This window comes from Podarcis melisellensis, assembly GCF_964234715.1.
Source record: "Podarcis melisellensis genome assembly, chromosome: 6".
NCBI lineage: Eukaryota > Metazoa > Chordata > Lepidosauria > Squamata > Lacertidae > Podarcis > Podarcis melisellensis.
The window spans coordinates 76,668,631-76,695,216 of record NC_138538.1 but is presented as its reverse complement, the minus strand read 5'-3'; the positions used below and the strand labels follow the sequence as shown (position 1 = coordinate 76,695,216).

Sequence of the window (26,586 nt, the reverse complement as noted above, 5' to 3'; positions counted from 1 at the left end):
TTGTTCTACCTGTAAGACAAAAATGAGTTATTTAATCTCGATAATATATGGTTTGAAACTGAGGGAGTTGTAATCCATGTTGAGATGCTATAGAAAACAAGGGATCTACAATGCGGCGGGTAGGATAGGAGATGGATGGACTGTTATTGACTGTTGTGCTTTCCCCAACACTGGGATAATCACAATGGGATAAAACTGAGCAATGGCATGTGGTGAAATCTTTCATAGGGAAATAGGGCTAGAGGCACCAGCTTGCAAGGGTAATTGGACGGGAGAAGCTGGTGTGAGCATCGTGCCCCCTCCCCCAAGCCGGGCAGAGCTTCCCCAGCTTAGGAAAGAAGATGCTAGGGGAAGATTTAGGGTTCTAGCCTAGTCTGCCTAGTCCACTGACTGCACACCACTGAAACTGAGCATGAAAAACAAATGAGTGTCACTGGTACCTAACTCCTACTAAACTAGCAAAATGTAGAGAACTGTTACAGATACATGTTGGAAGTGTAAAGAGAAGGAAGGCACAATTTACCACATGTGGTGGAAGTGCAAAAAAAGCATATTGGGAAATGATTTATAATGAGTTGAAAACAATGTTTAAAATAACTTTTGTAAAAAAAAAAAAACCTGAAGCTTTCTTACTAGGAATTTTAGGTCCAGAAATACCTAAGGATCAGAAGAGACTATTTATGTATGCTACAACAGCTGCACGGATGCTACTTGCCCAAAGATGGAAGGAGAACAATTTACCTACAAAAAAAGAATGGCTGATAAAGATGATGGACTATGCCGAACAGGCGAAAATGACTTTGAAAATCAGAGATCAAGAGCACAATAAATTTAATAAAGAATGGAGAAATTTATTAAGTTACTTGAAAGGACACTGTACTGTAAACAATTGAAAACATTGGCAGGATTTTAAAAACACTTGTAATGAAGTGAGAATTATGATAAAAATTGAGATTTAAGAAAATATGGAGAATATGATACAATGCGGTTTGAAAAGAATATCTGGAGAAACCATGGAGAGGTAGAGGGAAGTTTGGCGATTCCGAGAATGAATTTTTAAAAATTAAAAAGGAAAGGAAAACAAATGAGTGTCTTTTTTCCAGTGACACAGTAGTAGTAAATTTGGCAGTGCATGAACACTTCATGACAACATCCCCGCTACCCCACCAAACAGCCATGCCCCGTTTAAGGCTGCACAGCAATGGGCAGATATGTATAATGCTTTGCCTTCTGTGGATCTGAAGCTGATAGAATTCTAGGTCAGTTTTGCTGGGTTAGGGCAACTAAAGTCATGTGTATACTTTCATTACCCTCCACACACATGGCCCAATTTAACAATCTCTGTTTTCATAATGGCTGCCTTTTCCAAATGCTGAGGAAAGAAAGAAAGAAAGAAAGAAAGAAAGAAAGAAAGAAAGAAAGAAAGAAAGAAAGAAAGAAAGAAAAGGTATTTCTCTCTGTTGCTGCTTTTGAGATGTCACCTACAATCATCGTCCCCTAACTTTGGCTTTGCTTTTACAAAATCTTCATAAATAACTAATACCCTTCCGCACATGTTTGCATTGCCTGAAGAAACTTTGTAACTGAAAGCGACACCGCCTTTGTTATGGATTCCTGATAATTATTTTATCAAAGTGCTTCGTCTTTATAATATCGGCTTCTCACACAATGGAGCACTGCTTGTTGTTTAACATAAATGAGTCCACGAGAGAGGCTGCGGAACAGTGAATGTTCCTCATTCGAAATTCTCTGGTTTGATATGAAAACACTGCAAACTAGTTGAAGACAAAATGAAAAATGCAGATCAGCAGAAGCTGCAGACTACAAAGATCAGGTTAAATAAGAACAATTTTTAAAAAACGCTATAAAATTGAAATGTATAAAACTTTGATCTAAGACCCTTGGAATTGTAATTCCCTTTTCACCTGTTGTTCACCCTTCTCCCTTTCACACAAGCCCCCCACGTCAGTGTTTGCCAGCATCTATGATGCTTTCACAGCTCTCTCACACAGGTGGGTTGCCCCTCTCAGTTCTGCAAGGAGAGGAAGAGCAGTGCCCACATCCCTTCCCACAATTATGATGTCCTCTTCCATTGAAGTGGAGACTTGCTGCCATGGAAGCATAGCCCAAGTTGCATAAGGGTGCAATTTCAAGCCCAGGTTGGGTACACTCTGGATTGAGAAAAGCAGGGTATGCATGGTCAGATTCACAAGAATCAGGTAGGGGGAAAAACAGCTCAAAGTCTGGAGGATTGTAAGGAAAAGAGCCCAGCAAATAGGTTCAGAGTTCCCTGGGTTCCTCATCAGGGAGATGAGACACGGAAGGCTTTGACAGGAGAGAGAGAAAGAAGGACATCATCAAATTGGATGATACATTCATCACCTCTTCAAAATTCCATGCAGAGCTAGCAAGAACACATAGCATCTTTTGGCAGCTGCTGGTGCCCTAACATCCCAGTATAGCCCGCCACTCTGTGGAGGCCCACCTGCTTCCCTCCATGTTCGCCCAATCATGTTAACTTTCCAAGAATGCCCCAGAACGCCACTATACTTGACACATTCTTGGAAATGTAAAAGGTTGCACTGATTGTAATGCTGGCTACTAACTGCTGCCACCAGCTAAGACTGCTGGAGGACCATCAGAGGATTGCCTCAAACCTGGAGCAGGCCCTGATCCACGCATGGGATTTTCCACTTCCTCACTTGTTTAAACTAACCACCCCTAGGGAGAGAACCCCCCTCCTCCATTTATGGAACAAAGAAAGATTTTCCTGCTGAAAATCACCCCCCACCACCACCAATTACTTATCCCTGTTATTTGCTGCAAATTCTTCATTGTAAGATTAAATTCAGACTTAGAATAGACCTGTTTGAAATCAGTGGGAATTAATTTATCCCCAGCTAAGTCCAATTCATTTCAGTGGGTCTCGTCTGTATATGAATGCTTGGATCCAAACCATGAAAAATAAATATAGGAAGTCTCTTATATTTCTATGATTATATTGTATATATTAAATAAGTAACTTCAAAGATGCAGTAGATAGATAGATAGATAGATAGATAGATAGATAGATAGATAAATAGATATGAATCCTCGATACAGGTGCATTTAGCATCATTGCTTAGTGTGACTCTTGGTCCTTGTCCTCGGTTCTTGAGACCCTGGAACGCTGTATATCCTGCCAAACTGGCCTCAGCCTCCATATTCCTTCTGCTCCAGAGTTGTCCTCACATTTCCAATGGGTTTTATTAATTTTTTTAAGGTTTCATTTTGAAGCTTTGTCAACACGTGCACTTTTATTTCTTCTAAAGCAGAAGGGCAACACTAAGTGAACAAATGAGGACACACGGGCCAGATGTGAAGTGGAAGTGAAGAGCAGAGGGAGAGAGCAGAATATTCATTGCGGGTCAAAGCAAGGGACGAGGAGAATTTGTCAAACTGGCCACAGCACGCAGCGGCATAAAACAAATGTGCTCCATCCAGCTGGTCTTTAGAAGAGCCACAAGTGTCGAGTGACAGCTGCTCTTCTGATTGAAGTGCTTGCTTTAAAAACGCCAGCTTCCACGCAATCATCCAGAAAAGAGTGGCCGTCAGGACAGAATGAGCCAGGAACTGCCAAACGCTAAACCTAAACTGGTGCCAGCCTGTAAACTCTTTACGGTAATTCCAAAAGGTCTAGTTCAAAATGGAATGTTCCACCTGGAAGCGTTTAGCATCATCTGGGCTGGCGTAATCCCATTGACTGTGCAAGTCGTTAGCTTTTTAAGTAGCGCTGCAGGTGGAAAGTCCGCTGTTTCTTGGACTCCCAACTAATCAATCACTATAAAGGAAAGGCAATAAATACTGAAAGAGAAATCTTCTTCCCCGGCCCTTACCTACAGTTGAGTAGACGACGGCACACGATCCCTAGGCCTGAAGACAAATGAAGGGGCTGCTTTGACAGAATTACAGCAATACCTCTTTGAAATGGATTTCTCTCTGACCTTGAGAATTTTGGCGTGACTAAGTTTTCTTTGTGTGTGTTTTTATTCCGTATCAAGACAGGCTTGTCTTAAACCTGTGATACTGAAAGGGGAGGAGAGATAAAAGGGAGTATGAGGCATATTTGAACATTAGAAGTGCGGGGGTGGGGAGGGAAGACTGCCAGGATGTGGAACAATCTGGCATCTCTTTGTTTAAATTTTGATGGCATTTGGCACCTTGGGGGGACGTCATCTGCTTTCCTGTGATGATGGCGAAACTGCCTCTCAAAGCTGGGGAGGGTTGTGACTCTTTTTGAAGCTTCTTTCCACCATGTCCACTCGTTTGAATGGCATCTTGGCATTTAATTATCTTCAGAAGTCGGAATCTCACACCTTGCCTCATTAATCAACAACCTGTGGTGGGTGATAAGAGCTCAGTTCTCCAAAAAGAAGCACCTCTGAGCTCAAGACAAGATCAATAGGTATCCTCCTCTCCCTTGGAAAGTGTGATGGGACGATGAGCTGCTTGTGCGTAAAATGCAAGTCCCTCAGAGTTTGATCAGGTTTTCAAACCTCTGCCTGTGACGGAGCCCCTCCAGCATGGCTGCGTCAATCACTAGTAGAATCCGAAAGTGGCTGCTTTCGGAATCTTTTCCAACATAAAAGCTCTTTAACGGAAACACGTCGTCTGGCCTCTCGGCGTGACAGTTTCCGGCGAGGTGTGGGTGTCCCTATAGGAGGTCCTGAGACCTCCCCACTGTTTTCGCTGGAAGTGTCTCTGAGCCATCCCTCCGACTCACTTTCCCTTGGAGTTCTTGCTCGCCCTCTACTGGTTCCCTCTTCCGCTGCTACTCCTCTCTCAACCTCAGTGAGCCTTTGCGCCCCCGGCGCTTTAGATGGCAGTTCCCTGACATCCACCTCCCCTCCAGGGCCCCCTTCACCCCCTCCCGTCTCCTCCCCTACTGGCGGTGAGGAGGTAAAACCCCTGAAAGAACCTCCCTCATCTTCCGACGTCGCGAACACTTCCCTCCACTTGTTGCTGTTCCTACTCTCTCGGTAATCTTCGTCATCGGAGTCCACTCCCTCTTCCAACTCCGACTCCGCGAACCCTTCCATTTCCTCTTCCTCATCGGTGGTGCCGAAATACTCCCTCCTAAACCTTGCTATCGGCTGAGGTTTCCTCGGGAACCTTTGGTGGAACGTTTCTGTTAAAACCTCGTCATTGACTTCCTCTGCACTTACCCAGGTGTTTTCTGACTCCGGTTCCCCTTCCCACGCCACCAAATACTCCACCTGATTTCCCTTCCACCTGGAATCGATGATTTCCGCTACATGGTTGCGGCGTTCCCTCTCTTCCAAGGCTGGTCCCCTGACGTACTCCCCTTCACGTCCCCCCCTGTATGGTGACAGTAACGACCTGTGGAACACTGGGTGCAATTTCATGTGGTTGGGTAATCGGAGTTTGAAAGCTACCGGGTTGACCTGCTGAATGACCTCAAAGGGTCCCAATCTTCTGGGCCTCAATTTCTTACAACCCCCTTTGAACGGCAACCCTTGGGTTGACAACCACACTTGATCCCCCACCCTTATGGTTTCACCTTCCCTTCTGTTCTTGTCTGCCTGCTTCTTATATTGTGCCTTAGCCCTTTCTAAGTTGAGCTGGAGCTGATGATGGATCGCTTCCATCTCTTCTACAAAATGTTCAGCCGCTGGGACGCTCCATCTCTCCCCTCCTTCCCCTGGAAATGCCCTGGGGTGACACCCGTAATTAGCCAAAAAGGGACTCATCCCTGTGGACACATTCTCCGCATTATTGTAGGCAAATTCTGCCAACGCCAACTTTTCGACCCAATCGTTCTCTCTGTCATTGACATAACACCTCAGATATTGTTGAAGAATGCCATTTGCTCTTTCCGCCTGCCCGTTGGTTTCAGGGTGCCGGGCAGTTGAAAAATTGACTTCCACGTGCAGCAAGCTCATGAGCTTCCTCCAGAACCTGGAAGTAAATTGTTTGCCGCGATCTGAGATCACCCTCAAGGGAGCCCCGTGCAACCTAAAGATGTGTTCTACAAACAACTTCGCTGTTTCTTCCGCTGTGACTGCATGTGAGCATGCTACAAAGTGGCACATCTTAGTTAACAGGTCTACTACTACCATGATGGCTGTTTTCCCCTTGGACTTTGGCAGATCCGTCATAAAATCTATTGATATCGCTTCCCAAGGCCGTTCTGGTGTGGGTAATGGTTCTAATAACCCTGCCGGCGCCCTTCTTTCCCCTTTGGCTCGCTGACATTGGTCACACCCTCTTACATACTCCCTTACATCTTCCCTCACCTTAGGCCACCAAAATTCCCTGGTAACCAACCACATGGTCTTGTGTTGTCCAAAATGTCCCGCCGTGGGGCTATCATGCAACTGCTTGAGTACTCTCCCCCTCAATTCACCTTCGGGTATATACAGTGCCCCTTTGTAATACAATGCCCCATTTCTTTCCTCAAAACCTCCGGGACTCTCGCCCTCCCCCCTGAGACCTCTGAGCTTATCCTGGGCATATTCATCATTTTCCGTTTCCTCTACCAGTTCTCGTTGCCCCACCAGCGCCGCCCCACACACCCAGCGGTCCTCAGGGATGACATGTCTCTCTTCGATCACCCCCTCCCCTTCCCAATACTCTGGTTTGCGTGAGAGCGCGTCCGCCCTGACGTTTTCTGGGCCTGGCACATAACAAATTTCAAAGTTGAATTTGGAGAATTCCTGTGCCCATCTCACTTGTCGTTGGTTGAGCACTCGAGCTGTTCTCCAATACTCTAAATTCTTGTGGTCGGTGCACACTTGCACCTTGTGTTGTGCCCCAATTAATAAATGTCTCCACCTCCGGAATGCTTCGTGAATGGCAAGTAGTTCCCTGTCATACACCGTGTAATTCCTCTCGGATTTATTCAGCTTCCGCGAGAAGAAGGCACACGGTCTCCACTCCGACACACTCCTCCCCGGTTGAAGAAGGACCGCCCCTACCGCCCGGTCGGATGCATCGGTTTCCACTCTCATGGGTTTTCGTAAATCCACATGCAGAAGTTGTTCTTCCGAGGCGAAAGCCCTTTTCAGTTCTTCAAAGGCTCGATCCGCCTCTACCGTCCAAACAAATTTCTTCTTGCTGCTGAGGCAGTCGGTGATGGGCGCCGTCAAGTGGGCAAAGTTCTTGATGAACTTCCGATAAAAGTTCCCAAACCCCAAGAATCTTTGCACGTCCTTCTTGGTCTTCGGTGTCTTCCATTCCAGTACCGCTTGGACCTTGCCTGGATCCATGGCCAATCCCTTGTCTGACAAGCGGTACCCCAGGAATTCCACCTCCTTGGTATGAAACTGGCACTTCTCCAGTTTCACCCACAGCTGGTTGGCTTGCAGCCTGCCCAACACTTCTCGAACGTCCCTCACATGCTGTTCCTCATCTTCCGAATACACCAACACGTCGTCTAAAAAGGCCACACAATTCTTGTAGAGCAAAGGTCCCAGAACGTGGTTTATAAAAGCTTGAAAACACGCGGAGCCCCCTTGTAGACCGAAGGGCATAACGAGGTATTCAAAGGCTCCCAAAGGGGTAAACATGGTGGTCTTCCATTCATCTCCCTTCCTTATGCGTATCAGATTGTACGCCCCCCGCAGGTCCAGCTTTGTAAAAATCTTTCCCTTCCTTACTCTGGTCAAAATGTCATCAATTCGGGGCATAGGGAAAGCCAGGGGCTCCGACACTGCATTGAGGGCCCTAAAGTCACACACCAGTCTCGGTTTGTCTGTGTTCTTTTTGTCCACAAAAAACACTGGGCTGCCCCCCACCGCTCGGGACTCTCTGATGAAACCTCGCTTCAGGTTTTTGTCAATGAACTCCCTCAGCTCCTGCATCTCCCTGTCTGACATGGCGTACAGCTTGCCTACTGGGAGTTGGGCCCCAGGGAGTAGGTTGATTTGACAGTCAAAGGGTCTATGCGGTGGCAGTTTGTCTGCTTCCCTTTCGCTGAATACGTTGCTCAGATCTGCGTATTGCGGGGGCACCTTCCCTTTGTCCATTACTTCCATCCCGGCTAGGGTGACTCTGTCTCCTCCCGAAACCTTCCCCTCCTTGCAGTGTTCTAGGCAATGCGCTGACCCAAAGGAGACCACCCTCTGATGCCAGCCCACTAGCGGATCGTGTAGCGCCAGCCAGCTCATCCCCAAAATGATGGGCGCTCCTCCCAGGATGGCCACATTAAACGCTATCTGTTCGGTGTGCCTTGCCACCCTCATTATCATCGGGACAGTCTGTTGGCTAACTTCTCCCCCCAACAGCTCTCTGCCGTCAATCGTAGTCACCTGCAAGGGGTTACTTAAAGGGATGGTCTGTATCTGATGCTCGGCTGCAAACTCCTTACTCATGAAATTACAGGAGCTGCCTGAATCCAAAAGCGCCTTGATCTTTAGTGGGTGTCCGTTTGGCAGTTCTAGTAACACCTCTATCACTAAAGCGGGTCTGGGAGGTTCCGGCGTGGGCACTTTCACTGCTCTTTGGCCTGGCTGCTGTGCCCCGACGGTGGCAGCCAGGCGTTGGCTTTTACTTGCTCCTTGCCTTCCTCTTCCTTTCCCCCAACAGCTCCTGCCATCCCTTGCCATTCCTTTCTTTGTGGGCAGACTCTGGCAAAGTGCCCTGGCTGTTGGCAGAGATAACATCTCTTGGCGCTCTTTCCCTCCTTCTTCCGCCCTTCACTGGGATTTGAAACTGCGCGCGCCCGCGCTGTTCCAACTTCCATCGGCTCTGCCGGCGGGAAAGGTGGCTCTGGAATGTCTGGAATGCGGAACTCCCTCCAACGGTCTCCTTTCCCTTCCCGCTTTTCCAAAGCCCTCGCCTCCTGGCGCGCTCCTATGGACAGCGCAGATTTGGTTAACTGATCCATAGACTCCGCCCTGGGCCCCCGGGAAAGCTCATCTTTGACGGTTGAAGAAAGCCCCTCTTCGAAAAGCATTTGGATGGGCTCCGCCGATAGGTCCCACCCCAATTTATGAATCAGCATAGTAAATTCAGTCCAGTACTCACGGACAGATCTGCTTCCTTGCTGGCAAGCCATTAACTGCCTTCGCACCACCCCCTGCTCAATATCGCTGGAAAACATCAGGTCCATGGCACGAAAAAACTTCCTCGTGTCCTTTAGGATCTCATTATTCGCTGCCATCAGGGGTCTAACCCAATCTTTCGCCCCGGATTCGAGATGGCCAATCACAAAAGCCACTCGCGATTCCTCGTCGGGGAAGTCATCAAACTGCAAGTTTAGAGCGTATTGCATCTCTGTTCTAAAGGCATGATAGTTCCTGGGATCCCCCCCGAATTTCTGCACCAATCCTGGTACCTTTCTGGCGAGCGGGGTGGTTTTCTCCTTTCCCTTTTCTGCATCCTGAGCCCTCCTCTCCTCAAGCCTCGCCGTTTGCAGCGCCAACTGGATCTCCAACGCCCTGTACCTTTCTTCCAGGCTTGGACCCCCTCCAGCTGCTCCTGCTCCTCCGGTTCCGGCTGGGTTGCTCATGATGCTTCTCCCTGCACAAGCTGGCTTTCGGTGACTTTCGGATTGCTGTGATGGGACGATGAGCTGCTTGTGCGTAAAATGCAAGTCCCTCAGAGTTTGATCAGGTTTTCAAACCTCTGCCTGTGACGGAGCCCCTCCAGCATGGCTGCGTCAATCACTAGTAGAATCCGAAAGTGGCTGCTTTCGGAATCTTTTCCAACATAAAAGCTCTTTAACGGAAACACGTCGTCTGGCCTCTCGGCGTGACAGTTTCCGGCGAGGTGTGGGTGTCCCTATAGGAGGTCCTGAGACCTCCCCACTGTTTTCGCTGGAAGTGTCTCTGAGCCATCCCTCCGACTCACTTTCCCTTGGAGTTCTTGCTCGCCCTCTACTGGTTCCCTCTTCCGCTGCTACTCCTCTCTCAACCTCAGTGAGCCTTTGCGCCCCCGGCGCTTTAGATGGCAGTTCCCTGACAGAAAGCTTCCAGAAGTTATTATGAAAAGTTATCAGGTTTAGCGTCTCATATTAGCAGTTAATTACAACTCACTGGGTGCGGCCTAGGGTTGCCATATTTCAAAAGGCAAAATGCTGGACACAAAAAGCTGTTGAGCTTTTTTAAGGCAATTGTCTGATAGCCATGCCGCTGCCACAAAGCCCGAGCCTAAGTCACAGCGTTAGTCACCAGAGCCTGAACCAGAGCCACCTGTGTGCATGCACACACACAAAAAAATTATAAACCCCAAACCCTGGACATTTGCTTGTAAAATTCCCCCCAGACGGGCATGTAGTACTCCCAAAAGAGGACATGTCCGGGAATTCCCAGACATATGGCGACTCATAGCAGAGCCACTATGCTAGCTTCCCAGCAGGCGGGTGTCAAGTACAGGAGTTTGCCTCTCCCTTCTGGTAGCTCACCAATAAGAATTAATGAGCATCTGGTAGATTTATAGACTTTTTATTACAGTATTGTGAACACAGATTGGCATCTCTCTCCAAGGATCGGGGTTGCTCATTCTGACTCCTCCCCCCCCCCCACAGCAAGTAGCACGCCAATGGGATGTCTCTCCTCCCCTGCGTCTCTTTGTTCTCTGATATGCTCAGACCTCCTAGTTCGGGGGGAGAGGGTTCCCCCCCACTCTATTGATGTATCGCCCAGCTGCTCCCTCCCTTCTGGTTGCTCAGCAACTAACTCAAAGCTGGGTAACTCTGTGTCTGCCTGTCTCTCTGCTTCTGGAAATGCTGAAAGCAAGGGGGGCAAATTGTCCCCCTCCTCTTCTGTTAGAAGCTGATCTCCCTGCCTTCCCCAATCCCCGTCTTCATAGTATTCTCTGACAGCGGGTCACTGTTGCTTACTGGGAAAGATGGGGAGGATTGGTAAGGTGGTGGTGGGGAGTTTGGCATGGTGCAAACACTCCAGTGGCACCAATGTGGTGTTCCTGCTGGTTCGTTTGCACCACACTGACCTGCCTGCTACCTGTTAGAATTCCTTCTCCATGATTGCAGTCATGGGATTGTTGTCTTTCACATGACGGTGTATGTTTTGACATAGTGGGAAGTGATGGAGACAGGATGTTTGTGTTGCTGTGTTCTGTGAAGTGGGACTATTGTCCTTTGTCCTTTCTCTTTGCTGTCTGATGCTAGAGAGAGAGGGAGCCATGTTGCAGTGCTCTGTGTGTGTTTATATGTAAATAAAGTAGATTAGCCAAAATGCTGAGTTGCTGAGGTCTGTTATGCAAGCTGAAAAGATTCTGCAGATCCCTAAGTGTGCTGATGTCAGTTGGCATCGGTCGCTGTGATGTTCGGGCGGAAGAAAGCTTTCGAAGCTTCCAAAAGACCAGGAGGGAGAGAACATGCCAGCCAGCCATGTGACTCCACCAGGGTCCCACTCGGGTGTAGGATGAGCTCCTTGCCCCTCACCCTCCCAGTAAGCAACAGCAAACAACCTACCAGGCAGCTAGTCTTGTGCAGCCCACCACCTGCTGAGCCTCTTCTGCTTCCATATTTGAAGCAAGTGCAGAGGCAATGGGTTGGATCCAGACTCAATAACACCAAATGTGAAATCAAAGTGAAATCAATGGGGCCTAACTTAGTCTAAAACTGTATATATGGGGGGAAAGTGAACACACAAATGCAAATATTACTGAAAATTGCATGCAAAAGTGCATTATATTAGAGGAAGTTGCTTTTGAAAAATAGATTGGGCCAAAGTGCATACACAAATATGTATACTAGGAGAAATGTGCATTTTTTTTTTCAAAAAATGCTGATTGGTTTTCTTTTTCCCCAATCTGTATCTATGTTGAATTTCAAACTGTTTTATACGTTTGCATTGTTGATCTTTTTTTTTTTACGGTTGTTGCATGGGTAGCAATAAATGAATAAATATATATAAGGACTTTTTTAAAAATTGCAAAATTGATGTGGAAATATGAAGAATGGAATTTAAGATTGGAAAAATAACAAATTGGCAGACTCATCCCTCCCTCCTTGGCAACCTCAAATATATTTGGTCCATCTACTGTATTGGGAGTAAGGCAAGAGGCTAAGGTGGAAACTCCTCTCTGATTCAGCAGGCTATGGAGTGTGGGAACGGAAGAGGAGGTTCAGCTTAATAATTTTCTTTCCCCCTCTTCCTCTCTCAAGACGGCTGACTTATCTGGGATCTCCTGAGGGAACTTCAAAGGTGGCTACCATGACATGTAACTTGAGAATGATACAGATTCACAACACAATTGTCGGTACCATAGCAAGAATCCTTATTTTACTTTACTTTTTAAAAAAGAAGTGCTTAGAAAGTTCTTAACAAAAAGTTCAAAAATCTTCATAAAGCAAACACAAACAAAAATATATCTATCTTTTCTGAAAACTGGACAGTTTTATCAGCCTTAATATTTTGGGTGCACAGCAAGATGATTTATTGGCATACAATGCTAGGAAAGATATGATCTGAATCCTTTTCATTTTGATGAAATTTACTTCCTCGTTGTTTCCTTTTCCATTTGTAAACTTAAATCTGTTTGCTTCCTGCTTACATTGGACAGAAAACATTCCTCACCATTGATACTGCTCATTTATGGTATACACACTCTTTCTCCCCCCAAAACCCAAAAGCAGTTTGATGCAACAATCTCTTAGTTGCATGACTTTTCACTACTCAGACCCTGTAAACTTTTGCGCATACAATCTCTGCAAAGCTGAAATAGATTGTAACTTCACAGAATTGCTTTCCTCCACCTTCCTTAACAGCAATATTACCAGAGACTTGCAGGGTAGATGAACGATTCTATTTCTTTCATGAGATTGCTTCACCGCAGAGGTAAATTTCCATTTTCAAGCATATGAAGACTTCCTATGCCACTGCCAGAGCTTGCAAAGGTCACTAGTGACACAGGAAAATCCCCAAATGCAGTTAGAAATAATGACTTGTCATGAATTAAATGAGAACAAGTGTAGTTCATGTTTAGGGGTGCAAGAAGGAATCCATTTCCATTCCAACCCATGTTTGCTGCATGTAGTGCTGTTTCTGTTCTGCTGCAGTTCTGCTTCCAACAAAAAACCCTGTTATTTGTACTGATGTTTGCTGTGGCAGAATCTTATATAATTAGTTACATAATAACTTTATTACTGTGCATTTCTAGGCAGAGCTGAGTTGACATGAGGCACAAAATGTTGAAGTGGAACCAGCATTTCCTTCCACGTGTTCTATCATCTGAAAAACAGGACTTAAATGTGGACCCAATTACTGTCTAGATCAGGGTTTCCCAAACTTGGGTGGATCTCCAGCTGTTTTTGGACTAAAGTTCCCTTTATTCCTGACAACTGGTCCTGTTAGCTAGGGGTGGTGGAAGTTATTGTCCAAAAACAGCTGGAGATCCAACCAAGTTTGGGAACTCTGGTCTCGATAGAGACCAGAAAAGGATGACAACATTATCATGTTTGGATAGGAGTCAAGAATGGAGTAATGAAGACCTTCAAATACCACAATATATTTTCAATACAGTGGTACCTCGGGTTACATATGCTTCAGGTTACATACGCTTCAGGTTACAGACTCCGCTAATCCAGAAATAGTGCTTCAGGTTAAGAACTTTGCTTCAGGATGAGAACAGAAATCGTGCTCCGGCAGCGCGGCAGCAGGAGGCCCCATTGGCTAAAGTGATGCTTCAGGTTAAGAACAGTTTCAGGTTAAGTACGGACCTCCGGAACGAATTAAGTACTTAACCTGAGGTACCACTGTACTGCAAAAGAATGGTTGGCTATCTGCTACCTAGCAAAAAACAAAACAAAACAAACATTCCAAACTATCAACCAACACCATCCCAAAACATTCAATACAACCATCTGGTAGTTATTCCTTCCCTGAATCTTAACTGCACTGTTGTGGGGAATCTCTTCATGATACAAAAAGTTCTGCAAGCTTCATAAACAAGACTCAACAGCCCTTGGGAGTGACCCCAAGAGCTAAGCAATAGGTGTTTGTAACCATCAGCAGGCTGGCTATTGAACGCCAGCTCACTAATTGACACACAGATGTTTTTGCCATCATACTGCCGAATGCCTTATTTCCCGGGATCTGCTGAAACAAACGCAATGTTCTGCAGTCACATAGGCAGTAGATACAGGAAGCTTTTTAATGAGGCTCCATTGGACCCTGGGCTTGCTGGTCATTAGGTCCAAAATCCCTCATGATCAATACTCTCTCTTCCAGTGTTTGCCTGGAGCTCTCTTGGTGAAGCTTGAGACACAGAAGTCTACTGCAGGACTGAGAAATTTTCATTTGTACATCAAGGGATATTGCCTAAGGATGTGCTTTTCAGTATATGAAGAAAGACTGAAGACGTAGGGAGGCCTCGTACCAGCAGGAGAGGATACTTGCACCTCCTGGGACAACAGCTGAACTAAAACCTTCTTAAGAAAACCTGCATCCATTAAATTTATCTCACTGATGTTTCCAGAACGAAGGAAACAATGTGTTGATTTGCTTGCGTTTGGAATTACTTTACTGTTGCTTTTCCTCTTATTTTCAGGTCTATATAATCTATGTGAAACACACAGAGGCTTCCTTTATACTTCAAGGCAATTATTTTACAACGGAACTACAGAGGAACTGGTCACAGTTATTTATTTTCCCCCACCACATGATGCTTCAAACTATTTTGCCACTCCAAAGGGAGACAGCTATATTTAAAATTGTGGCAACCACAGCTAGGAAGTTTCTGCTGCTATTCAAAAGAGCTGCATCCACTATTTCCTTTATTATTACAATACTTGTTGCTACACAGGGTTGAGGACGATTCTCAGGTCCACTTTGATACTGACAACCCCGAAGATTTCATCCAAATATTTGATGCTGGTGAATTTTGATGGCCATGCTACTATCAAAATTAAGAAGCTAGACCAATTTACACCCTTTCCCCCTCAAAAGTTTCCAGCCAGGGTCATACCTTAACAGAAACTATACCTAGAGTTGCCATGTTCTTTACTGCTGCTATTAATCCCCGTGGAAATGAATGGAATTTATGGCAGAAGGGGCAGAAGGATCTTATCGGCAAAAAGTCTCTAACCAAACCCGATTTATAATTACAAGCGGGTCTACCCTTGCAGCCATCTAAAGAATATTATTTATTAATTAAGAAATTAATTTTATCTTCCATTCAAAAGGCAATATCATGTTTCTAGATCTAATGAGCATTTTCTTTGCTACTGGCTACACTTTTATATACGTTTCCACCCTCCCACCTCTTCTCCACCTCTGGCAGGTAAATTAAACTTCTTTTTCTGTGTGCTAATCATTTTCATTTCCCTGGTACAAAGATTTCTTTCTCATTGTGTGCTTATTTTAACTACTGACATGTCTCCTTCTATTCATAAACCTCAAGATATTAGCTCTTCCTTGTCCTATCTGCTCCATTTCTCTATCCTTTTAGCTGGTCTAATAAGATTTCCAGTCTATCCGTGCAATAGTTATTTTTCCGTCTCTCTCTCTTTCTCCTCTAGAGATCTCACCCACTTCCTTTTGCCCAACTTTACGATGAACCTGCTTGCTAGTCATGTGGTCTGCTGTCTTGTCGCTAAGCCTTAGTTCCTGTTTTCTTTGTAAAAAAGGATTTCTTATCACGGTTTCAACTTCACTTTGATTTCTTCCTCTTTATGATAAAACTCCCCAAAATAATTTCCTGCTCCCTGCTCATCTTAAAACAAAATGCATAAAGAAACAAGTTCAAAGATATTACAGTGGTACCTTGGGTTACAGACACTTCGGGTTACAAACTCTGCTAACCAGGAAGTGGTTGCTCCAGGTTAAGAACTTTGCTCCAGGATAAGAATGGAAATTGTGCGCCAGCGGTGCAGCAGCAGCAGGAGGCCCCATTAGCGAAAGCACGCCTCAGGTTAAGAACCATTTCAGGTTAAAAATGGACCTTTGGAATGAATTAAGTTCATAACCTGAGGTACCACTGTAATAGAATAGATTCACTTAGAGCAGGGATGGAAACGCTCTGTGAGCCTATGGATATTGCTGGACTCCAAGCCCCATCAGCCCCTGCCAGCAGAGCAAATAGGAAGAGGTCATGTGACTTCCTATCCAGCTACATATGAAGGTCCACAACTTCCTCACCCCAAACTGAGATCTTATGCAGTAGGCATTTATACAAATTCTAGTTCTACAGGGCAATGTGCCAAGTGCACATTATGCTAACAAGACCATTCACTGTGTTTTACTTCCCTATATTAGAGCTTGTTTTCCTCTTAGTGGCCCATGTTCATCCACATCATGGACAGGAACCACATATCTTGACTGGTAGTGGCAGCTCCAGGAGTGGCAGGAGTGGCTGGCACAGGAGGTCTCTGCCATGCTGATGGTCCCTGACAGCGGTGGCACCGCCACTAACTGAGATGGGGCAATATGGTAGCAACATCAAGGCTGTGTGGTCTCCCAATGTGGTATTCCTGCCCATGTGACCACACAGCTGCAACCCTGTCTCCACCCTGCCCCCTCTATCCTGATAAGTGGCAGCATCGCCACTGTGAGGAGGGCATGTCACAATGGAGGACATGACCCTGTTACTTTAGCCATCTTGCTTAACAATTGGCATTGTTCCCCTTAACATTCATTTCTCAAATATATATTTCAGTGAGTTAAGCAGTTTTATTCAATTTATTTAGAAAAGATCTAGAACTGGCTTCATCCAGCACGGTGCATTTCTGGACAGGACAGGAAACACCTTGCAAACACACACACTTTTCAACATGGCAGGGTCACCAAGGGAAAACACTTCTGGCCTAGACTATGACTGCTTCCTCCCCCCCCCCACTTAATAGTTAAAAATAACCCCTCTCAACACCCTGTAGTAATCTGTACAGTGTTATGATGGACCACCCAAACATATTATTATTATTATTATTATTATTATTATTATTATTATTATTATTATTATTATTAAAATTGTACACTGACATCTATCTGTAGATCTCAGAACGGTTCACAACACAAAAATACAAGATAAAAACAACACAAAATACATAACAACAACAACAACAACAAACCAGTTATCTGCTCCTAGTGCATGTCTTTCTTTGACACATGTGGATTTTAGGAGTTTTGTGAGCGTTCAAGTAAATATGCTTGCAAAAGTGATGGTCCACACTTGAATGCTTGTGAGCAGGACTGAGATAAGTGGGCTATGTGCTTGCATGCTCCTCAGAATGCCACCACAAGTGCTTCTTCCTTTCCCTTCCCCAGGGTTCAGTAGCTTACCTTGAGGCACGGGGAAGAGGCAAGGAGGCCCCAGCAGAGCGTCATTCCCTTCCAAGGATGCAAATGGGACAACAACTCCCACAGTCCCTCATAGGGAACTGTGCTGCATGTGTCACTTTTACTAGGAGGAGAAAACCAGGGGCCCAATTCTTCACCAGTATTCCAAAAATCCAAAATAACAGTAAACCAGGAGGAGTCTAATTTGACAGACTACTCAGATGGTGTCTATAAAAAGTCTACAATCTATCTTTAAAATATAGGAATACAGTCAGAGACTGGGAATTGTTACAGAATGCCTTTCCTATGGAACGCTCTTGCTTTCTCTTGATAAGATAGAAACTTGCCTTCTTCTGAGACAGGTGGCTCACTCACCTTGAGCTTTTATTTTTCTCCATGTTTCGCTTCTGTGATATTTCAGTGCACAGGGGCATCTCAGGGCTTGCAGATCAGTTGAAGCAGCTAATCACAGTAGTGTTAAATCCGTTTGGCTTAGATCCTCCAGGTTATATGGAAGAGCCATGGCTCAGGTTCATCCTGTAGCTGTTCCAGGTAGAGCTGATGTCTGAAATCCTGGGAGCTCCTCTAGTCTGTGTAAACAATTTTGCATTGCTTATTCCATCTTGGCATGAAGTAGTGTCTTATGTAGAATAAGTAACCCTTACTTTCATCGTTCCCTTAGAAGAAATACTTTATTTCCAGCAGCATTTATACTTTAATCTCCCTTGGCTTTCTTATTCTTTCTCTTTTTTCCTTACAATTTCTTATATTCCCCCCCCCCCTTACCAGGAGCTGGCGAGAATTCACATTTAATTTGATTGATATGTGATTTTACTACTTGGGGGTATTTTTTTAAAAAAAACACAACATTTTTTCAATCCATCATGTGACTCTTCTGGCAAATACAAAGTTAGATAAAACTATATTAGATAATAAGAAACTCACATTCATCATACAGACTGATTTTTCAAAACACTGAGCTCTAACAAAAGCAAGCGCTATCCATCTTTGCCTGCTCTATAAATCTTCTCCCAAACATTGCCTCTCCCAGAGTAATTTTAAATGGAATCTAGCTAATTTCTCTTTCCTATCATCGTAGTGCTCTTATTGTCATGGCAACTAATAAGTGCTCAAACTTCAGGTCAAGGTTGATTGCTGAAGATGCTGTTTTGCAACCTGCTGAGCTGCTTTCCAACAGACTTCAAGTACAGACTCTCCATCTTGTTAATGATGTATGCATTCATTAACCAATATTTGGCAATATTAGTTAATCAAGGAACACATTACCCATGATTAAAGGAGTATCTGAATGTGTAATTATTGATGTGCAGAGTCAAGCCTGTATATCTGTTTTATGGAAAACCTTGAGCTAGACTAGACAGACCGCTTCTAAGTACTTAAGATTTTCCCCTTCCCCTCAAAGAAATAATTTGGGTTGCCTTGCCTAGCTAACTCCTAACCAAACTTCTTTCCAGGCCGTGATTTAATCCCTATCTGGCAGTCAAGCCCTGTTTGACAGTTTAACTTGAAATTCTCCACTCTCACCCAATTGGATGTTGCACCACCCAGCTATGGTTGGCTTCTGCATCTCCAGGAGGTTGACCCAAGGTCCGCCCGTCACACCTCGGCTTTTCCTGAGCCCACTTCACTTCCACTTGCTATGTGAATTGGTTACAAGAAGGGGCCAAACTGTGGGTTAAAGGAAGCTCTTGGAAATGGGTCTTGGAGACAGAATAAAGCAATTCTATAAGAACCTCTGCTTGTACCAAGACTGGGTATAATTCACAATTGCTGGGGCAATTCACTAAACAACTATTGATCCACTATTGGGGGGAGGGGTGTCAGTTGAATTAACAGAACAATCTGAACCACCCTGAGACCTTTGGGTATAGGGCAGTATAGAAAACAAACAAACCACAAATAGCGTTTTTTTAAAAAAAAAATCTTGAAAATTCAAAAAGTACATAATTATATGTTCATTAAACATGGTGAGATGTAAATAAGAGAGAGAGAAAGAAAAGGAGAAACAGAACCCATGTAGAAGGGAAAATAAAGGGGGAAACCCCAAAACTATATTTTACAAGGTTGATGTGACAGGTGTGTGTGTGTGTGTGTGTGTGTGTGTGTGTGTAGGCTCTGCTTACTCATATTTCTTATTAATTTGAGGACAGCGATATTCATTCAATGATAAGTGGTTTCCTAACGCTGCAAAGACAGTTTCTCAGAAGATCACAAACTCAATCATAAAAGCACCTTCTAATGGTCCCTTGTCATGTATCTAGTTGGTGTTTAACAGCCCCAGGAGTGGCCAAAGGAGAAAATACAGAAATAGTGCATTGAAAACAGTCTTGTGGAACAAATTATCTTTTAATTTACTAAGCAAGAGAGATCACAAACAGATAAAGCAGTTTGTAACTGACAGAAAGAAGTTCAAGGCAACTGACTGAGAATTGAGAATAAAAGGAAGTTAGGGTGGGGGAGGACAGAACAGGAAAGGACAAAAAGAACACATCACGTTTCCTTTGGCATCTATCCTTTCCAGACTGTTGGTTTTTCTACTCTGTTTAACCTGTACAGACCCAGGAAAATACAAGATAAGATCTCCTTAGCTCTGCGATCATTCTGGCACTGGGGAAGTTTCACTCAGGTTCAGCTTTCCAATCCACAGGTAGCTCTGCTGGTGGCTGCTAAGTCTGAAGGCCAATTTGGCCTTAGCCAAACGCATTTTTGCATTTAACTGTGCAAATTGCTGAAGATGCAAATGGCCTCAGCTAAGAAGCTTATCTCTATTGGAATCAGAACAAGTGTGGTAGGAGAATTTAATCCATTCCTCCCCTGTTGTGGTCCTGAAGGAAATCGCTCCCCTGTAGCTGGAATTTGCACTGGAAGCAAATCCCTTGTTGGTACCCGTAGAGGATTTTCTTCCAAGGCAAATAACTAGTTTCAGAGGAACAGTTTATCCCAGGACCACACCTGGAAGAGAAAAGGTTAATTTTAGGGTTGCTTTGGGGAGGGGGCAAAGTTGTTGAGTTGTGTTTTTTTTTTAGTTATGGGTTGCCATACGCCTGGATTTTCCCAGATATTTCAGTGGCCCGGACACTGTTTTCAACTATCGTATTCTGGCAACCCTGGTTAATTTACTCCTCCACACCCACTGTGAGCCTCATAATTATCAGCTGGTGCTCTCTGAGTATTCAAAAACTTGCATGTTAAAAACAAGGATGCATTTTACGTTGTATCTCATTTGGCCCATATTAGCTACAGTTAAACTTAGCCTAAATGATAAATCCATAGGGATTAAAGTGATCTATTTATGGGAAGGGCTAGTGTGCAAATTTGAGCAATTTCATGCTCTAAATTTTCTGCATGAACAGTGAACGTGTGGGTGGGGACAGGGGTACAGATGCAAGCCGAACCCACAACATCCTCTTAGGTGTTGCATCTGCCTCCGTTTGTGACCTTTCCTGTGTGGTGCTGGAAAGGTCTGCAGGGGAACTACATGTGTTTCCTTCCATGTGTAAAGAACTCTACTTTCATTTATGTGAACGTAAGTAGAAGCTGCCTGCAGACCTCCCCTCATTTGCGCTGCATGTCCCTGACCTTTCTTGTGTTGTGCAAGAATGGTCTGCAAGGTGCTTACTCAACACAGGAGAGGAAGAGGACTGAGGTGTGCATGCAGTGTAGATCAGGACATAAGGGGTGGATCCTGCTTGAGCACCCCAGCCCAGGCCCACATTTCCTGCATTCATCTGAAGACATCTAAAGTTTGATGCTAAAATGTGGCTGTCACCAAGCTTAGAAAGAATCTCTGAGAGCTCCCCTGACTTGGTTGAGTAGCCTTGGGATTGCAACTAGCCACATGCCCCCATACTGAAGCAAAGTTCTCTGGCCATAACTGGCTAGAATACCCTTTTTAAAAAAGGTGCCCATTTATTTCTGTATATTCGTTGCAAAGTTATATTTATACCCATTTTAAGGACTTGAAACGCTGCCTTCTTATTCCTCAACCGGCAAATTCTCTGCCCCCACCAGGAGTACATCGTACCAGGGTTTGTTTCAGGGGTCAGCAAACTTTTTCATCAGGGGGCTGGTCCACTGTCCCTCAGACCTTGTGGGGGGCTGGACTATATTTTTTTTTGGGGGGGGGTGAATGAATTCCTATGCCCCACAAATAACCCAGAGATGCATTTTAAATAAAAGGACACATTCTACTCATGTGAAAACACGCTGATTCCCGGACCATCCACGGGCCGGATTTAGAAGGCAATTGGGCCGGATCCGGCCCCCGGGCCTTAGTTTGCCTACCCATGGGTTATTTCATGAATCCCAGAGCTGAAACTGAAACTAGAGTCCGTCTCCTCCATAAAGGGTTGTGTTCTTTGCAGAATCCCTTGACTTTTTGCTCTTCAGCTCTCTGTTGGAGGGAACCAACTCCACAGAGACAGGATATTTACACTGCATTCTTAAACACACTTAGCTGGCGATAACTCTCTCTAAACTCAAGAAGACTTCTGAACAGACAGACATAGGATCATGTTATTAAAGATGGTAAAGGTAAAGGTAAAGGATCCCTGGATGGTTAAGTCCAGTCAAAGGTGACTATGGGGTTGCGGCACTCATCTCACTTTCAGCCGAGGGAGCCAGCATTAGTCCACAGACAGCTTTCCAAGTCATGTGGCCAGAATGACTAAACCACTTCTGGTGCAACGAAACACCGTGGCAGAAACCAGAGCGCACGGAAACGCTGTTTACCTTCCCGCAGCAGCAGTACCTATTTATCTACTTGCACTGGTGTGCTTTCAAACTGCTAGGTTGGGACAGAGCAATGGGAGCTCACCCCATCACGGAATTCAAACCACCGACCTGATTAGCAAGCCCAAGAGGCTCAGTGGTTTAGACCACAGTGCCACCCACATCATCATCATTTCATTCTGTATGGGACAATGACAATAAAGATTATCATATCGTATCATCATCATCATCATCATCATCATTATAAATGGCACCACACTGGCCACCCCATACACATATACGCAGACACACCTTCTGTTTTTCTCTCCATCAGGAGCCCTTGGTAGGTGGTTCTCTTGTGAATGCAATACAATATTTTGCAAGTGCTACAAAAACTAAATGGAACTTGGGGATCCCTTGTTCTAGGGTGGTAGCTCCGGGATCTGCTGCAGCCCCTTCCAAAGCTGCAGGAAGAGTGTTATGATAAAATTGCAGGTTGCAATGCTGACAAGCTAATGCCAACTGGAAGAAAACAAAACCAAGCAAAACTCCGTCCAACTGTGCGGGGGAAATATGTTGCAAAAATAACATCTGGCAACTTGATCTGGCAGGTGTTATGCATGGAGGCGCGAAGCCTTCCAGCTGCTCTACCTCCTGAAATACAACTCAAGACAATTTCTAGCACTGTTTTTAAAAGAAAGGTTTGGGTAGTAATTTATGAGCCAAGTGTAACTGGAGGGATACTAATTCCGAGATACCCAGGTCATACTTTATTTCCCTCAGGAAAGCAAAACTACTTGGGACAGTTTTATGGAATGTCATAATAACTAGTCCACAACGTTAATACATTCCACCTGGCTGGCTTCAAATCATGTTCAATGCTTCATGATTGCATCTTTATACTGGGCTGAGCCTATTGATGGCCTCAAAAGGCATATAAAACAGTAAGTAGATTTACCTGGGACTTTTTATTGTGCTGTACTTCACCTAGATCCATTTTTTCTATTTGTGGGCAGTTCCTTATGTGGACGTCAGTCAACTTGACACCCATAATAATACTTGATACTTTGTTAAATTCTCACGCGATCCTTTGATTTCTTGCCCACGTCATTCTTCAGACACCTCACCATAATATTCTTTGCTTGTTTCTGTAACTGCCGTAAGTGGGACTGACTACATATCTTCTGCACTCTGCTTGCAACAGTTAGGACTCAATTGATATTCAAGGGGTTTGCTTTCTTTCACTGCACTGAAATATCGCTATTTAACGATGACATGTGGGAACTGGCTCGTTTTTATTTTTTACTTTACAAAAGCAGGGAACCACCATGCTAATTTACACTGCCTTAACACAAGTTCTTTTTTTAAAAAACTTCGCTCTATTTCTTTGCCATGATAAGTTATTAAAAGCAAGCAAACTCATTTCTCTTTTGTGGCAGAGAAACATGTTAATGTGAAGCTATACTTCATTTGGCTTAAAAGATAATAAGAAACTCACTTCCAAAGCATTTTCTTTCTTTATGTCACAAAACTTCTACGCTCTAACTATGTCATCTTTGTCCTAAAACATCATTAGGCATCCGAGGTAACAGAAGAAAAGAAAGAAAGATGAATTGTTGGGCTGGCATTTTTTGGTGTGTGTGTGTGTGTGTGTGTGTGTGTGACTAAAAACTAGATTATTCTCGAAAAATTGGAATTTATCCAAACCCAATTCCTCAGGGCCATACTCAGGATCCCCCCTCCGTGGCAGGTGCGATCATGAGATTGGAAACCGGCAAGCCTTTAGGTATGTGGCCCTAAAAGCGAAGTTATGGCTATGGCTCAAGCTCTGTTTCAGACCGGTGGGTTTGGCCCCCTTGATTCTGAGGGATAACTTTAAATCTCCATGGGAAGGGGAGATAGTGGAGGAAGTGCAGAAGTGCGGGTTGTCCTCCCTTTATATAGAGTCCATGACGTATAGCCACGCAAAGGCGGTGATCGCTCAAAGATTAAGGGATATTGCCAGACAGGAGGACATAGCCCGTGTGAAACCTGGGTTGTTTCTGGGGGAGCAGTTGTATCTACCTGGAATACCGCAGACTATTTACTGCGGCTAGGCTGAATGTTCTTGACTCGGCGGTTCTGAAGGGAAGATATGGAGGAGTCCCATATGACCAGAGATTATGCCACTGTGCGTTGGGTGAGGTAGAATCCACAGAGCACATTTTACTGAGCTGTCCCTTCTACAACGATTTAAGACAGTATCTTATAACTCCATACTTACCGCAGCTCAGTTCCCGACAATGAGGAAAGCAAACAGCATATCTGCTAAATAAGTCTTCTGGGAAAACAACTTTGTCAGTGGCTAAATTCCTTTTCCTGGCACTCAAGTGTCGGAAACGTATAACTGAATGCTTTGATGTGGGTTATCTGTGAGAGGTCTAGTACTGTGGCCCTACCTTATTTATGTACCCCTATGATGTTTTAGTTTATAATTCTGTATTGTGTAATGTTTATTTCTGACCATCGGTCGAATAAAGGAAATTGAATTGATTGATTATTCTCAGTAGCAGAAGGCATGGTGTGGCACTCACCTGACCTCCTGACAGCTGAGTCACTGCTGCTGACCAGGAAGGAGAGGGGGAAGATTGAGATAGCAAGGAGCTCAACATAGTGAAAACACATTGCAGGACCACTGGATTGGCTCTACCAGTGTGTTTGCACCATCTTGACTTCCCTGCTGCCCCCTCACTCCCCATCTCCTTCCTGGTCAGCAGCAGTGACTCAGCTATCAGGAGCACTTGCCACATCATCATGTCATCTAATACTGGTTCTTCTATCAATGCTAATATGTGAACATAGCCTCTGACCTCGTTGATATACGTAGTTGCTATTTTAGGCCTTCATTCTACATACATCTAACTGACCCGATCAGTGACCACAGAGATTTTAGCAAGGCTTTAAGGTTTATTTTTGGTGTGTATTGGGAGCTAGGTCTAAAACAGTGGCAGAAAACTTAATTAGCATGACTTTCTGAGTTGCCTCGTGCTACCTGACTGGAATAGGACAAAATCCCCCTTGAATTTCCACAGAAGTCTTTTTTTTAAAAAAATAAATAAATATGCAATTGCAGGACAAGAGAAGGATCAGTAGCAGCATATTATCTCAAGAACACACTGTAATATTGTCAAATAGGAGTAATGAATTAAACAAATGCATTTGTGACAGCCATACGAAACCCCTGTGGAATGCTGAAAAGTCGTGACTGTATTTAGAGCCTCAGAGAACCCCTCTGCAAATTGCTCATCATCTTATCCAACTTCTGCTTGTTTTCTGTGAAATTGTTTGGCTAAACTGAAAGAGGCAGTGGAAGACAGGAGTGCCTGGCATGCTCTGGTCCATGGGGTCACGAAGAGTCGGACACGACTAAACGACTAAACAGCAACAACAAAATTTCACTCAAAGTGAAGCCTCCAGTTTGGAGTTGTGAGGTTTCACTTTTGAGAACAGAACTTGTTCCAGGCCTCTTCAGCTTTGTCCATCACAGTTTTTTGGGGAAGCTGAATCCCAACATACTTTGGAAGAAGGTATTTATTCATCTATTTTATTTATAAAAGGTAAAGGTAAAGGGACTCCTGACCATTACAGATAGGTAGCCGTGTTGGTCACGGCTGGAACCATTAGTTCCAGTCGTGACCAACTCTGGGATTGCGGCGCTCATCTCGCTTTTTTGGCCAATGGAGCTGGCGTACAGCTTCCGGGTCATGTGGCCAGCATGACTAAGCCGCTTCTGGCAAACCAGAGCAGTGCACGGAAACACCGTTTACCTTCCCACCGGAGCAGTACCTATTTATCTACTTGCACTTTGACGTGCTTTTGAACTGCTAGGTTGGCAGGAGCTGGATTACTTACACCACTGTAAATTCCACCAGCCTAAGTTCCACCAGCTGAGCCCTGATTGAGCTAGGGTCAGAAGCTTATGCCACCATATTTCTGGCTCATTCAGGGTGAGGGGCTTAGATAGGTATAGAATAAACCAGGAAAGCACAAGATCCACCCAATCCAAACTCTCTCATACTCGAAAATCTTGGCTTTGCCTTGTGCTGCTGTCCACAGCTGAGAACCACCACTCTGTTTTCACATTGTCTTTGGGAAAGGTTTGTGCAATCAATCTGTTTAATGTGCAAAGCAATGTAGAAAAGGAAACAAAAACTTGTTGATACTGTTCCAGTGCTTAGGCATTTCAATATTCAGTGTTGGCACACAATTGAGATTATCCCAGAATACAATATTTAGTCACTGATTCCAAAATACATTAATATGAGAATTAACTGAGTTTTCCCAGGCTATTTTCAGAGGGCTAACTTAATTTCTAATGAATTGCTTAAAAGAGCCTTTGTCCACAGGCAAAAATGATCTAAAATGAACTTGGGTGGGGAATGAAGGAGGGAGAATCAAGTTTTGTTTTTGCTTTTTTTTAAAAAAAAGCATCATCATTTTTTTGGAGGGAGGAATTTTGAAATGATTTTAAAATAGAGCAGATTTTCATCTATGTTTGCATGGCTCCTAACTCTCTAAACTCTTGTTGTAGAAAGAGACTGCTAAAGAGGTCAAACTGGTGCAACAAGCAGGC

The 26,586-nt window shown here is 44.5% G+C and overlaps 1 long non-coding RNA gene across 2 annotated transcripts in view; it reads right to left on the bottom strand.

Annotated features, from left to right (window-relative positions):
- Positions 1-17,119: 17,119 nt before the first annotated feature.
- Positions 17,120-26,586, bottom strand: part of LOC309372470 — a 65,165-nt gene continuing 55,698 nt past the window's right edge. For both annotated transcript variants that reach the window (XR_014169515.1, XR_014169516.1), the window contains one exon: positions 17,120-17,833. This is a non-coding gene — a long non-coding RNA (uncharacterized lncRNA). The remainder of the gene's footprint in view (positions 17,834-26,586) is intronic.